At 42.2% G+C, this 16,519-nt stretch overlaps 1 protein-coding gene across 3 annotated transcripts in view; it reads left to right on the plus strand.

Annotated features, from left to right (window-relative positions):
- Positions 1-16,519, plus strand: part of sema3fa (sema domain, immunoglobulin domain (Ig), short basic domain, secreted, (semaphorin) 3Fa) — a 45,852-nt gene that overhangs the window by 1,855 nt on the left and 27,478 nt on the right. The window contains exon 1 of one of the 3 annotated variants that reach the window (XM_028997963.1): positions 2,319-2,379. The exons of the other annotated variants lie outside the window; for them this stretch is intronic. The gene's annotated coding sequence lies outside the window, so the exon portion shown is untranslated. Of the gene's footprint in view, positions 1-2,318; positions 2,380-16,519 lie in introns of those variants that run through there. 3 annotated transcript variants of the gene reach the window in all.

The raw sequence follows: 16,519 nt of genomic DNA on the forward strand, positions 1-16,519 counted from the left end.
TTTTATGGAAGAAAATGTTGACTTTAATTTGTAGTTTGGATTTGAGAGCGTTTTGGAGCAGCTGAAGGATTTGTTCATGAGCAGAAAGTGCACCACTGTGCTAGGTGCACACAGTTGTGTTAGTGAGAAGTGCCTCTTGCTTACTTGTCTTTTTTTTTTAATCTAGAGGCATTTCACGGCAGACTGATTCTCTTAACCGCTCGCCGCAGTCATTATCCTTGCTATTACTTTTTTTTTTTTTTTTCTTCGATTTTCTGCATTTTAATCAGTTTGAGACCAAACACCTCTCAACAGCAAATGAAAATGCATTTTTTTTTAAAGGCAAATGACATTTTTTTTTCATCTGGAACAAATTGCCATTCGTTTGCTCTATGCTGATAGAATGGCCCATTTTAGCTCATGTGCATTATGGGGTTTCTAAACACTTAAAGTGTATCAGCTCAAGTAAATTCTGATTTTATTGGCGGATTACTGTGCACGCTTCTAGAATCAGGCAAACTGTGACCATTGTTCTATGTCAGTGCTGCCTTCATTTATTCTGAAGTTCAGTTTTTACTCATTAATGGTAAAAAAAACCAAAAAGAATCTCTTTTAAGTTTATGACCTGCACTTTGAACAGGCTTATCTATCAAGCTTTGTGCAGAAGTCATGGGTCTGCAGACCAACACTTTTTTCAGGCCACACACACATGCATGTCAGAATCTGATCTGAAACGGGACACTCCGGGTCTGGGGTTTGGACTGGAGTTCTTTTGTTTCCTCGATTCTGGATTGTTTTCACCGTTGTCTGCATGTTTGAAGCTGCCCTGCTTGTGTCTGCTCGCCGTCAGGACGTTTACCGTGTCTTGTGTGTTTGTATTAAATCCCCTGTCCTTTGAGTCGTGTGTATGCGTCCTGCTTTCCTCGCCATGTCCTGTGACCATGACAGAATGACCCGACCAGATTGGGATGCAGCCAAAGCCGCCCCGCTGAGATCCAAGGAGTCGTGCCTCACCGGGAGGACAGCGCCAGCCCCCTTGTTCCTGGCTAGTGTTGGCTTCATGTTCCGCAGTGTCCCAACATGCCCGAGGGGTTTTCTGTGCGGTCGGGACGAGGAGAAGCGGCAATTCAGCAGGGAGACTCACTGGAGTGGGGGGGCGCCTGTGGACTGTGTACAGGGTGCCGGTCCACATGCTTTGACCTGGTCCTGAAACCCTCGGGGCAGGACGCCCACAACTCATCTTGTGGGATGTCGTCCACCCCCACCCCTGTTCATAGACTGTAATGAGGAGGGGGGTTACTGTCAGGATCTGGTCTGGATGGGGATACACAAATTGGAATTTGTGTTCGCCCTGTGTTAATATGATTCCACTGTTGGTGCTGTTTACCGTGTGCTTTGTGTATTAAATCCCGTCTCATTAGTCGTGCGTTTGTGTCCTCCTTCCACGCCCCTTCTGGCCACTGTGACAGTGCAGCATTATAAACACATACACTTTCACAAATGATGCCTTGAAGAATCTGTTACTATATATGTGTATGTTATGTCAGTCATAATGGGGAGAGGCAAGAAGCTGTGTTCTTACACACTTCGTGACCCTTTCCAGACATTTCAGGCAAACAAGCTGGAAGCCTCTGGAAGCCACCCCATAGACAGGCCACAGCTTTTGGCTTGCAACAGACATGAATGATGAGGGTGGAGATTAGTAATGAGCCGTAGGTGTTTAGAGCCCCCGGTCATACCCTGCGACTGCCTTTATGTGTTTTCCAATCTGCAACTATTGTTCTTATTGAATGTATGGTTATATTTCCACATCCACTGAAAGCCTACGGATTTACATTTTAAACGATAGCCTGAAGGAGAGAAGTTCGTTAACTATAGACGGCATAGCGGATTGTGCTTTTGACTCTTGTTCTGACATGACTGAGGATTTATTGGCCAAATTTCTTCATTTCCCGGGCAGATTCATGATCATGTCCCAGAATCAAGCTGAGAACAAAAGCTGTGCTGAGAAGAATGCTTCAGAGAGCAGAGGAACAGGGCACATTGTTTTCCTAAAATTTCCACATTGATTTACTCTCAAATGTAAATGGTGTGCATGCATCTTTTTTACATGCTCACACTCCAAGTGAAGTTTCTCTTTGAGCTAAATATGCATTTAAACAACAGTGCAGTGCAAATCTGATGTATCTTCAGCTTTCAGGCCACTGTGTCAGAATACTCAAAGTTCAGACATGGACTTTGTCAGGTGAGCGAGTCAGGTGACTGCAAGGAAGAGCGAGGATTGGTTAGGACAGGAGATAAACAGGAAGTCCTGGCGCCTGCTCCTCGCTCAGACATCGTGTTTAATTCATGGTCCATGAGCTCTCACCTGTTTCCAGTATCCAGTCCTCTCCATCTCCGGTACCGTGAGTTTCTCCATCTCTTCAGCTCGCGAGCTACTTATATCGGCCGGTTTATCGTAACGCCGTTTCCCCGGTGGGATTCCGCTTTTAGCGCTCGGGCGTTACAACAACAATCGCGTGTGTCTTCCAACCTCCCGCGGTTCTCTCCGCGTTTGGGTCAATCCCGCACGCTACAAGGGCGTATCTCTCTCACGATTGTCTGTGTGGTTACACGCCTGACAGACTTCAGCACCCATGAACATTTTGTGCATTATGCAGTTAATGAAAGTAAGTGAAAGTGCAGTTACTGTGAAATACAGAAATCTGTATAAGTGTTCCAATTGTTTGGGGCGTTACATCACATTAGGGTGTGGCAATATGACCTTAGGGGCAGTGGGGGCCTAGTGGTTATGGAAGCGGCCACGTAATCAGAAGGTTGCTGAGCAAAGCACTGTCCCCACACACTGCTCCCCGCTGCCCACTGTTCACTCAGGGTGATGGGTTAAATGCAGAGGACAAATTTCACTGTGTGCACCGTGTGCTGTGCTGCTGTGTATCACATGTGACAATCACTTCACTTTAAAATAAAATAATATTGCATTATTTGATATATTGAAATTTTCTCTAAATGTGTAAATGTTAAATTCTGCCTTATGGTGGCCGACTAGTTCAAATCAGTTTAGCATCATAAAAAAACATTTCATGAATTTACAACCTCATGAAACACTTTTACTAATCACCAAAACAAATTTACAAAAGTGAAATCAAATTTACAAACATGTGAAACACTTTTACTAAACACCAAAACAAATTTACAAAAGTGAAATCAAATTTACAAACATGTGAAACACTTTTACTAAACACCAAAACAAATTTACAAAAGTGAAATCAAATTTACAAACATGTGAAACACTTTTACTAAACACCAAAACAAATTTACAAAAGTGAAATCAAATTTACAAACATGTGAAACACTTTTACTAAACACCAAAACAAAATTACAAAAATGTGAAACACTTTTACTAATCACCAAAACAAATTTACAAAAGTGAAATCAAATTTACAAACATGTGAAACACTTTTACTAAACACCAAAACAAAATTACAAAAATGTGAAACACTTTTACTAATCACCAAAACAAATTTACAAACATATGAAACTCAGGGAAGAGACAGGAAGTATACATGATCTAGTCATTTACTACACATGGAACATGCCGAGATGCATCAAGTATTTTCAATTTATTGCCCATTCCTACATTCTGTGCTATAATTGCTTAAAAAACAAAAGCAGTGCATCCTCTGGTAGTTGCTCCTTACCCAGATCAGGGCTGGACAACTCTCCTTAGTGACAGAGGAGGAGCATTTTGGGTAAACTAGCTACTATCTTAATTTAAATGTTGCTGAATGTTAACAATGTTATTGTGTACATGTAATATGTAAGCATGATATTGTGTGGAAACGTATGGAATGCATTAAACATGAACGTGAGCTCTCCCACAATTGGCATCAGTACCAGAGTGTCCACATGGGCTTACTATAATGTTTCTATTGAACTTATACTGGAGTCAACATACTATTCAAGCCTAATAATTTAAAGTTCATGAATGCCTTCATAAAGAACGGGATGTTGATTTTTGGTAGTGATCTATTTCATTGTGCAAATTTTGACTATTTCCCCTCCCTGCATCCTCAGCTGACTGTTTATCAGACAACAATGAAATATATATAACAGCAGCATTTACACAACTTTACACAGTTCACATTGAGATAGATGTGAAAGTTAAGATTTTTCAAATCTCCTTTTCATAGCAGCCCCATGGAGCAATGGAGGAGACAGATCTTATCTTTCTAAGGGATTTATAGATTTATGTCACAACTGGACATTTCTGAGTGAAGACATCCCCCCAAAAAAAAAAAAAAAGAAGAACCTCTTTAGTTAGGTTCAGACAACATTTCAACTTCTTGGAATGACCCTTTTCCTTAGCTGATAACCATCACTTTTGTTACTCCTGTCCACAGCCATCTAAAGAGCTTTGGCCATCATCTCAATGGAGATAATCGCAGCTTCTACCTTCTCTTCCATTCGGGTCTTTACAGCTGTGTCTGCTTCTGGGTGGTTTTTGCTGGGGGAGGCACCTATATTTATCCCCAAATAAGCCCCAATAGGAGCCTATTTCTGGGTGTCAGGGTCTGGGGGTTTCGACCTCACAAACAGGAACAGGTCACGGATGGGGGTGGATGGGGTTAACTACATGTCTTGGGTGCCAAGCCGTAAATGGCTTCTCCAGTTAATAGACATTCTCATTTGAGGGCATTTAACCCATGTTTGGATTAGAGCGGTAGACTGCAAGACACCTGGAAGCATAATTGTCTGCTGCAATAAAAACACGAACCGCTACAAAATATTACACATACCTGCCATAAAATGACAAGAGACGTCTTTATCTTGTTTCCCCTCGTACTCACTCGCTCGGCCTGTGACTGCAGGGCAGGAATGCATTATTGAGATTGATGCCATCTATTTTACTGCTGTTTTGTCTCACACTTGTCTTTCCAATTACAGTAATTTACCATTGCCTATTTTGCACTGCCAGGAGCCGAATAGATGTTCACATTGAAATTTACATAGCCAGGGGCTCTCTTTTGTGATATTACCCTGTTGCTATAAGGTTAATTTACTGTATCGTGAGTGCACCGTGGCGGGCTTTTGTAGAGGAATTGGGATGATGATGATGATGATGAAGTGCTGAGAAGGCTCTTTTAAATTGCATCCCTTCAGCTGAGGAATTCCTATAAAGATAAAGGCGGGAAATTGGACTGACTGTAATTAGCAGTGTGCACGTTCCTGGTCTGTATAACAATATGGGAACCTTTAGTAGATTTTTATGTTCACTGTGGGGGGTTTTCTCTCTCTCTCTCTCTCTACATGTATATGCATATGTATATATGTATGTATGAATGTATCTATAAGCTGGTAGTAGCCTAGTGGGTAACACCAGAAGACCCAGGTTCGAACCCCACGTACCATGGTGTCCTTGAGCAAGACACTTAACCCCAAGTTGCTCCAAGGGGGGAGTATCCCTGTAACTACTGATTTTAAGTCACTCTGGATAAGGGCATCTGATAAATGTTGTAAATGTAAATGTATATAGAATATATAGTATTGTATCATCCAGGAATGCAACACAATGTTAAACAAGAAATAAACTGAATTTTGTTAATGCAGTCAACCTACTGAATTCACCAATATGTTAAACATGATTGTCTTAATTTCAATACAGCAGTCATTAAAGGGCTGTAATTAAGGTCAGACATAGGCTAGTGTCTGGAGACATTTTTATTTCAGACAGCCAGTAAGCAGTATCAGTATCTGCAGTATCTGCCCCGCCCTCCCCCCCTCCGTCTCATCAGTAAATGAGAGGATAAATTTCTGCAGCACTGTAATACACTGGGAATGTTTGCTAATGTCACATCAAGAATGTCTTCAGGATTTACAGAAATTACAGTTTGAAACTGCTGCTTGTTAGTTATCTATATTTTGGATATGAGGAACTGACCATTTGTTCTTTTTCAGAAATATCAAATTTGAAACTGCCCAATCTGGCAACCCCGCCTTTCTTATTTAACTTTGTTGTCTTTGTTCGTAATCCCACTTGTCAGGGGTCAGTGGACATAATAAATGTGATCACTGTTACAGTCAACTATGTCCACTACCAAACCAAACCGGCTGATAGTTTATTAGTGTGCTCATCTGAGAATATCTCAATAATTTTCAACGTAAACAGAAACACACAACCACATAAAATCAATACAAACCGAAGCACTGGCCAGTTATCTTGACCAAAATGTTTCTTTGTTTTTAGCATATGACAGTTATTCTGTCTGAAAGGTCACCTTTTGTTCCCTCATCAGGAAGGGAGGGGTCCGTAAGATGACAGCGCTGTATCTCGGTTCCTGTTTAAGACCCCATGTTCCGCCAGATTGTAACCAGAGCTGCCCCGTTCCGTCATTTACACCGTATAAATGCTAATTGTGTTTGTCTCAAGGTGAACATGTCGGTGAGACACCAGATGGTGAGTATTAAAAATCACCAGGTGAGGTCATTAATGAACATTTTATACATCAACCTGCCATCTTGCCACCTCCACATGCAGTAATCAAACCACAAGATCTAAAACCAGTCCTGTTCCCTCAAAACACTTTTTCATACTTGACCCCAGGGGCCTGTGTCTTTGTTTCATCTTTTAAGTTAAGTCCGAGCAAGGTCACTGTTTTTTTTTTTAATGAATGAATGAGTGTCCGGCGGGCGTTTTGGGATGGAAGGTTTATCGTGGTAGGTCAGACGGACACGGAGGTTTGACAGACAGCTGGCAGTTATCTGATGGAATGTGTCTCTCTCGTTCGATCTGGCTGCTCTTATCTACTCCGCTTTCATCTGGGCGCTGTGGTGGTGGCGTGTTGAGACTCCATGCAGGTTTTCTTTGTTGTCTTCCCCATGCCCTGCATTTCCCTGGCACGGAAACATGCAGCGAATGCTTTTCCCACCACTGCCTTCCGTCACCCGCACTCTCCCTTCATCCAGAACGCTCTGCTCGCTGGCATCCGCGTGTGTGTGTGTGTGTGTGTGTGCATTTGTCAGAGCAAGATCTCTCTTCGAGTGAGGTGGAGAAGGAGGGAAGGTGACAGCACCGGGGGATTCTAAATATAGTCCCCACCCCCTCCACTTCTTCCTATTTGTTCGTTTCTCTCCACCTCACCTCTCTCCCTGGGAGAAGATGTTGAGCCTCCTGCACGGCTGATAATGCAGACTGGACGCTGGGTTTAGAAGATCGGGTGTGGGGGTCTTCATCCCACCACGTCTGCCGTTAACCCTCCTAATGCAGCTGTCACTTTCTCTGTCAAAGAACTATTAAACCAAGTTCACCAAAAAAAAGATCACATTTTAATCAAATATTGATTGGTCATGTAAATGTACTACTTCAAATGGGACCAATGTTACAATACCCGGCAATGTTACAATACGTTTCCTAAAAATAATTTTTTTTTGTACATATTTTTTTGGACTCTGATTCTCTCAAATTTCGTCACGCAGCCCATGAAGTCTCGTGTTTGAGTGTTCATATGCACAGCTGTTTGCAGAATCTGACAGCACTTTTTTGCGGCATCAAGATGACGCTGCGGTCACGGAGAAATGACAGATTACTACATTTCGCTGTTACTAACGTCGCCGACTGCTGTCGTTTCGTTGTACTGGGGTTTCCCGCGGATCCCGTGCGATTAGTGTTCGGCTTTGTTAGCTGCAGGCCTCCGCACACCTCAGCCCTCATTACAGAGACAGGGAGGGGGGGCTGGGGGGCGGCGGTGCAGACGTGGGGGTGGCGAGTGGCGGCGGTTGAAAGGCAGGGAGGGATGGTAATGGATTTTTTCGGAAAAAAGTGTTTCTCTCAGGATCCAAAGAGACGGGAGAGGAGATGGGGGTTGAATATTCATCTTCTTAAGTGACTGCGTTTCTGAGCTTGAGTGTGTGTGTGTGTTTATGTGGGTGCTCAGGCAGATGTAGTGCATGCAGAGCGTTCCATAATGTAATATCAAGCAGAAATAAAGTAATGATGTCAAACATGAGTGTGTTTTAATACATTCATGCTTGCAATTAATTTGGAAATTTAGTGCAGCAGATGAAAAACACGTCCACCTTATTTCATCTTCGAAATCAGATTAAATCAGTGCCATCAGCTCCGAACTTGCAGAAACCAGAGGGACCCAAGTTCATCCACCTACTGTCTAGAGATGTGATCGTCATGAAGGAGTTGCTCAAGTGACTCAACTCTGCACGACAAGTGGGCAGCAGCCGCTCTGGAGTCATGAATTAAAAACTTTTGGGTGTAGCAGAAGGCGGTTGATACCATCATGCAATGCCATCAGGTAGGCATACAGTGGGGGAAATCCTTTGACCACTAACAATAAAATGATCAGTTTCAGATTGCAATGGTAGGTTTAACAGTGAGAGACAGAACAATAACACCAAAAAATCTAAAATAATGTATTTCAATGTATGACGTCATTAAGAACTATCTTTGGTGCAAAGAAGACCATTGAGTAGGAGATGTGATGGTATGCCCTCCCCCCCTGGGATTACATGAAGACACAGAAAGATTTGACGATGCCTACAGGCACAGAAAATCTGTGGTTGGTTATCCTAGATGAATTCCAGCAGAGTTCCTAAAAAAAACTGTGTCCAAATGTGTACTATTCTGTTCGCTCACTGCTTTTTGTTGATTGGCACATACATTTTAAAGCATTTTTAGTCTAAATGTTTGACACAGCGCTATAGATCATTCATACTTTACTATGATATCTAAATGAAGTGTGTGCGAAAATATGAGGCCTGTTTCATCATGGAATGTTTATATATGTGTTTGCATGACGTGTGTGTGTGTGTGTGTGTGTATTGTTGTGTGTGTGTATCTACACCCCAGTCCCTGTTTTGTTCAGTTTGAGCACAAAGAAGAATGCTCTGGCGCCCATGTCTGAAGGAATGGCTCGGAAGATAGATTGGCGTTTGCGACAGCAGTGCCGTGGGACCGTGATCGTCCTGGTTGTCATGGTAGCAAACTTCTGCACTCACCATTAGTCAGGGGTTTGGAGACCAGAAGTGTTTTAACCGATAAAAACTTAATACATCAAATATTCGAAAATACACACAGGCTCATGAGGATCCTCCAGATGTGCGCTGAGTGTGGGAGCTGCGCCCCGGGGTCAGCAGACAGATTGGACTCGACCTTGTGTCTGTAATTGTGAGGCTGTAAGGGACGGGTCGAGGCCACAGATTGCTCAGTTTGGGCTGTTTTGATAGGTTGCCACCATTTATTACCATCTGTCTGTCAGCCAGGGATTCTGTCTACTACAGCAGTGAGGAGAGGTCACCAGTGACCTGCAACACCCAACACAACACTCGGACAGGATGAGGCAGAAAGACCTGACATCTGTGTGTGAGGCTTTGCCTGTGTGAGTGTGTGTGTGTGTGTGTCTTGTGTCGCAGATTGTGGATTCATTTATCATCTGGGTCTTTTGTGGTTAAGCTTAAGGTGAGTTGTAGACTGTTGCATATAGTGTGTAAAATATGTATGACAGGCCAGAAGTTTGGTTTTTAAAACAAATCAATGATGTGCTGCTGTTTGAAAAAAAATGATAAAACAAATGTAACTGACTGAAATTACACATTATTTTTTACCACAAAGGCTCAAACCATTGGTTGCTGGTTTCATACATTAGTAGAATGACGGGAGGACAGGGCGTGGTTATTTTGCTGAAACTCATACATGAACACTCACATCCATTCAGTTGCACTTACGGTCTGTGCTTGTTGCATTGATAGAGTAGCATTTCTGATATGTATTGATACACAGATATGATGTGTAGCTCCTTTCTGTCTGTTTGTTGGTGTCTACTTAGGGGGGGGGTGAAGATTGCCTGCAACGTTTAGGCCGTGGCTGTTAACGTGAGTAGCCTTTCCATAAGAGCTTGATATTTATTCCTGATCTTTAGGGACACATCAATAACCCTACCAGTCGGTGGGGAAAGAGCGAGGGACAGAGGGAGGGTGGGAGACAGAGTGAGAGTGAGAAAGATGCTAATGGATGGAGGGGCATCAATGTCAGGGCGAAAGTGGGTCTGGGAGGCGGAGGAGAGGCCGGGGGCTTTGGAACACGCCCGGAACGAATCCATCACCTGTCACCATGCTGGTAAAGAGGGCTTCCTCCAGTCTCTGCTATGCTAATACCGCTTTGCCTGATATGCTAATTGAAAATAATCTGCTAGTGTGTGTGTGTGTGTGTGTGTTTCTATTAGACACTGTATTCAATCAGTAGAATGAAGTCTGAAAAATGGCCTGGAATGCCTTGTGCACAGCCCATCAAAGCAAATGCATTTTCATTTGTCTGTGTGCTGTAATTTTATGGTATAAAAGGCTATTTTCATGTTCTTATTCTTTGACTTGGAGAACAGTAATGGAAAGTGTGATGCTAGAAAAGCCGAATGTTCTCACGCTTCTTCCGTCTTGGAATCTCTCTGACCTTAGAAAAAGCACCTTTTTCCATAAGGCCGCATCAGCCCTTAGTACCGGAGCGGAGGCTCGGCGGTGGCAAATTATCATAAAAAGCAGCATAAGAACCTGTGAGGTGGTGTGAGGATGGAAATGAGCTTCTCTCACTTCTTCAAGCTCCTCACAATTGATCCTTCATGTGAGCCAACAGTCTGACACTGGAACTGGTTCATTTTCTTTTTTAGTACCAAGGGTGACCAGGTCCCTCATTTTGTCATTTTGTCCCCTGTTTTTCTTTAATTCTCTCACATTGTTTGCAATTTTCAGTAGTGAAAACTAAATTATAAAGAAATTTTGACAGCATGTGTTGTCATAATGTTGTATGGGGAATGAAGTGCGGAGCAGAACATTTCATAGAACAAAAGGGACCAACCCTAAGGCATGTGTCTTGAAGACAGGAACTGAAATGAACACAACGCTAAGCAAAGTCAAATTCCACCGAATGCCTGTTCTTATAAAGTCCTGACCCATCCCGCCTAATTCAGCTTGGACTGATCAGGACTCAGTGGTCAGGTGCCATGACAGCGCTCCAGGGCGTCACAATGTGTATGCAAAAGAGCTATGGAATGTTTTAAAGCGTTAGATTTTTTCGATTGTGGCATCACAGTTGTGTCAGATTATTAACAAGATAATGTCAATAATGATAATTTCCCTCTCATGAGTACCAATTTGGAGTTCTGCTTTCAATGCAAATGAATCGATGTGTGGAATTAAATAGAAGACAAAGTTTAAGATGATAGGTAAGTGGTTTGGTACGTCCCTATATGGGTCCCTATTAGCAACTGTGAGACTGAAGAACAATAGAGAAAAGTTTATTGTAGACAGGAATACAATTGGCCCTTCATGTGAGCTGACAGTCTGAAACTGAAACTGGTTCATTCTCTTTTTTAATACTAAGGGTGACCAGTTCACTGGTCATTTTGTCCCCCAATTTTCTTTTATAGTCTTCTGTTATCACTCCTGATAGGACAAGGGAACAGAATGTACTCCTCTCGTGCCGCTCACATAACATCATAATACATGGTATATATTTTGCTGAAGCATAAGATGTATCAAAATTATCAAGACTATTTCATGAAAGGATTAATCAGCATTATTAATCAAGATCATAAGGAATGAAGTGATATCAACATCATGATTTTTATCCAACAAAGCATACCAAAGTTTTGTGTTCAAATGCAACTTGTGAATCATTGTTGCCATTATATTCATTAATTCATTCATAAATTTATCTTGAATAAATCATGCCTTCTTTCTTAATTAAAAAACACCTTTTAAAGCCCTGTATATGTGCGTGTATATGTGCAGGGTCTGGTTCTCACCGCGCTGAAAACAGTGTTGACATAGGTGATGTAAGCGTGTAAAATGTCGACTAGGGCTGTGGTGGGAACTTTAATGTTCTAATGTTGCTCATTTGCTTCAATAGATTTGTGCTCTGTTTGTGTCTGTCGATGGACGAACCTTCTCATGCCTGCTAGGGGTCTTTGACCTCAGCGAGCATCCATGGAGGTAGCCGCTTTAAACAGGAGATGACAGGTAAATGGAGAGGCACATGTTGTAGCCTGTTTGTTGTAGTTGAGTCTTTGTTAGAGATTTGAGTGATTTGTGTTATTAAGGTGACCTCTGCCTTCTCTCTGGAGGCCGTCAAGTGACAAATAGTTTTTTAATGGGGTTCTCAATCAGGGTTGAGTAGGCAGAGGAAGCAAAACAAACACTTCAGGGGACCTTTTTGTTTAAAAATGGCCTGAAACAACCTGCTTCATTATTAAGCATTCAATACATTGCATCTCTAGTGTGCATCTCAGTAGTAGGTGAAAGCTGAACTCTGAAAGCTGAAAGTGAAACTAACCGTTGTATTCTGGTGCATTGAGGTGACCGTAGGAAAGCAAAGTGGAAGAAAGTGCTGGCATTCTTAAACAATACAGTCAAAATCTTCAGAATGGAGATGTTTCCAGAATGCAGTAGTTAATGGACCAATAATAAGATTAATTTATAGCGCCAAAGTCACAAGAACAAAAAAAAAAGACTGATATTAATTGAACAGAGAGGTGGTCAATTGAGATGTGAAGGTGGCAAAGCAATAGCTTCAATGTAGGGGGAATTACAGTCAGTTATATAAAACATTATGAGCATTGTTAAATGACAGTGTTGCAGAAATGATAGAATGACATTTGAAGAGTGACCTGATGTGTAATAAGTGAATAATCTAATAAATATCTGGATTTCTGACCAGGTTTGAAAAGTGTAACATCCTCTGCATTTAACCCATCACTCTTAGTGAGCAGTGGGCAGCCATGAAATGCCCCTTGCGAGCAATGTGTGGGGATGGTACCTTGATCAAGGGGACCTCATTGGCACCTTGGCACTTGGGATTAAAACCCATAACCTTCCGATTACAAGTCCGCTCCATTCACCTTAGTGTAGAGGTAGTATTATAGTGGTTGGATGACTAGAGTTGGAAATTAAGTTCAACCAGCAATACAGGTTTTGTAAAAGTTATATTGCAACTAAAAATCTCATGTGTGTACTGATATAATGCTGAATATTATCCGTATGGCCGTGGAAATCTCTGGCCCAAAGGAGGGATATATATATATATATATATATTTTGGACACACCTTCTCATTCAATGTGTTTTCTTTATTTTCATGACTGTTTACGTTGGTAGATTCTCACTGAAGGCATCAAAACTATGAATGAACACATGTGGAGTTATGTACTTAACAAAAAAAGGTGAAATAATTGATATTTATTCCTAGTTTCTAGTTTCTTCTAAATATCCGCCCTTTGCTCTGATTGCTGCTTTGCACACTCTTGGCATTCTCTCGATGAGCTTCAAGAAGTCGTCACCTGAAATGGCACTTTTTTTATGTTGTGGCTTATTGTTGGATATACAAGGGCATGTGTTTTTGGTCAGGCTGATGTAATATGTATAACTATTGAAATACAGAAATAAACAGAAAGAACTGTGTCATTTAGACCCTGTATCATCAGACTTAACTCGACTCCATACTGCTACAGTGACTCCCACTTATTTCTGTAATAGAATGGAAATAAGCCCACTTACCTTTCACACAACACTTATCCACGAGGACTTTCTCCTTGCTACCCATCAGATGTGTTTTAATGTAACCAAAGCAGTGAGTAGTAATTAATCCATCCAGTGTAAACAGGTAAAAGCTGCTGGTGAGCGCTTCTGTTCATCATTCATATGAGCAGACACATCTAGATGCTTGGAAAGTAGATTATGTTAGCATCTGTGAAAAAAGAGAGACGTTTAAGCCCTTCAGAGAAGACTTATATAAACCTCTCGCAGAAAAAAGGCATACGGTACGAGTGCAGGAGGGGAGTGAAAATGCACAACACTCATGTCTAACTGAGGAATCTTGGTGTGAAAGGAGATTCTGGGAAAGATCAAAGCTCCCTTGCACAGACCTTAAAAAAAAAGAAAAGCAGAGTTGGAGACAGATGGTGGAACTGGACAGTGGACCCTCTGTCTGTCCTTCTCTCTCCCTCCCTCAGATAAGTACCCCAGGTCATCTCTGGCGGCACATTTTCAGCCTTTGTTGCTCTATTTGGCTGCTCTGGGGCATGTATGCCCACTGCCAGGAGATGTGCGGCTCATTTTTTCCAGTCTGGAAATTCAGCTGGCCGCGCTAATGGGCAACGGGGTTCTTTGGGGGTCACGCTTGGTCCCTTTGCTGTCCTTTTTTCTGCATGCATTGGGTTTTTCGTTCAATTAGCAAACCGTGACGAGTCATCAGTTCTCGTCACAATTCCATCTGACTCGCCGTGGCTCAGCAGTGAGGAAGGGCCCTAAGTGGGCCGTGCAGACGGAGCAAAAGTAAAGCAGACAGTAGGATGTGTGCCAGACAAGAGAGAGATGAGGAGGCACTTCTGTCCAAGTTTTAAAGATGGAGTGGGTGAGTGAGAACGACGAGTGAGGAGACGAGAGGAGTCAAGAGGAGACGAGGTAGTCAAGAGGAGACGAGGTAAAAAAATAGAAATGTGGGAGACAGGCAGTAATAAATAAAATTCATGTTAATATATTTTCAAGTAGGTGTTGATCTGCAAGAACTAATAAAGAATACACACATTTTCCAAATGTATTTTATGCGTATTCTGAATACTTTCCTGTACCAGAATACAAAATGTTGAATCCATTTATGAATACGTTTTATGTACCTCCCTTCCCCCTCATGTCAATACATAACATACATGTAGAACAAGGTCCCGCCTCCTCCCTTTGTCTTTTTTTTCACACCTCATTTCCCACATTACCTTTTTTCACATGAGCTGACACCAGACATTAACAGAGGTCATGTCTGTACAGTCATCGCTTAGTAAATTTTAATTTAAGCAATCTGGTTAACAAACTAGTTTCTTATATGCCCCTCTGTGTGAATCCCCCTCTTTTACACCCTCTGCATTTAAAGTTTTTGAACAATTTGCCAAATTAAAACATTTTCAACTTTCATCTTTAGCATTATGTATAGTCTTTTAGAATGCACGTTCCCGGAGGAATTGGCTTATTTGGAAAAGTCTATGATGTTTAGTCACTTGTGTCTTGTCACGGCTGTTCAAGGGCTTTGTTCCACTCATCTTGTGAAATTAATTAAATATCGTAATCTGAACAAGGGACGGTCTTATTAGACAATTTCATGGACGGTTTAGGCTTAATTGCTGTAACGGCTGTAAAAATGAACATGCAGTAGATGCACAGTGAGCAGGGAACAGAGTCAGAATCCAGCGTTGTTGTGTGAGCTTTGGCTTTAATTAAATATGTGCTGGTTTCCCTGCTGTGGCACACACCCATTCTCACACACACACACACACACACACTGTTCCCCAGCACTTATGATCCCATCTCTCTTTGTTGAAAGACAAATGGAAGCATATCATTTGGCTGTGTATTCGTAGTCAATTAGCTATGTTTTTATTACCATTCATAATCAATTAGCTGTGACCCTGCTAGGCAAGACAAAATAAACTTGCGTCCCCCTGCTCCCTTTAGAAAGCAAGAGAGTGGATGGTTCAAAAAGTAAGGCGTTCCACCTGTCCATCAAGCAGCCAACAGATAAACTGCTCCATTGAGTCTGTCCACAACAGGCGGGGATAGTTTGTCACTTTGCAACAAGTGTAGAAAGGCAATAATCACCAGACCTGTCAACCTGTCAGTCACCCTAGGAGGAGTGCCCATTTATGCATTCAAAATAGACGGAAGTATTTCTAGACCCCCCATGAAGATTATAAGGCACGGACAATGCAACGTCTTCATCCAGTAACCGCATAGACAGTAATCATTTCTTTTAATCCTGTGATTCTGTTACTGAGTGAATGCAGTCCTTGGTTTTCTCTTAATCCCACGATAAGTAGATAACTTTTTTGCAAATTGACCAATGATGCACGTTGGTAAAAGTTTGAAAGCTGGAAAGCAGCCACCTCAACTCCTAATGTTATTCACAGGTCTAAAACGAACTGCCCTAATCCTGCCATTGAGGCATCCTGACCTATTTGAAGCACTGCTGAACTTAATTATGCTGTTAATTCTGATTCTAATGGGCTCTGGAGACCTTCTTTAGGAGTGTCACAGGACAGCCGGTTGAGTTAACAAAGCTTGACCTGTGTGTGAAGCTTCTGGCTATGCCCAGTGTCGATATCAAAGGGCATTCAGAGCAGCTCCATAGAATCAGTTGAGGTTGGGACCGGCATTGACGAGACAGAATGAAGGATACGAAGAGCAGGCATGCAAATGCGCATCATTCAAACTGGAAAAATTGAGTCTCTGTGGTTTGGGTTATTGTGTTCACTGTCAGGGGTCTACCCGATGCTGTTGCGGGGTCCGTACGGGTTACGTATAACAGTGAATGTTACGGGTTTCCCTCTTGTCCTTCCACTCTTGACAGTTGACGTCCAGGCAGATGATTAAAGACGACTCTGCCTGCTGGTCGTTCACACCCACTGTGGGCTTGTGGAATAGTGCATGAACTGTCTGACCCCAGTCAACCTCACCACCTGAGGTGCACGCAGTGGTTATGCTTGATATGTTGTTATG

Source organism: Denticeps clupeoides, chromosome 12 (assembly GCF_900700375.1).
Source record: "Denticeps clupeoides chromosome 12, fDenClu1.1, whole genome shotgun sequence".
Classification (NCBI taxonomy): Eukaryota; Metazoa; Chordata; class Actinopteri; order Clupeiformes; family Denticipitidae; genus Denticeps; species Denticeps clupeoides.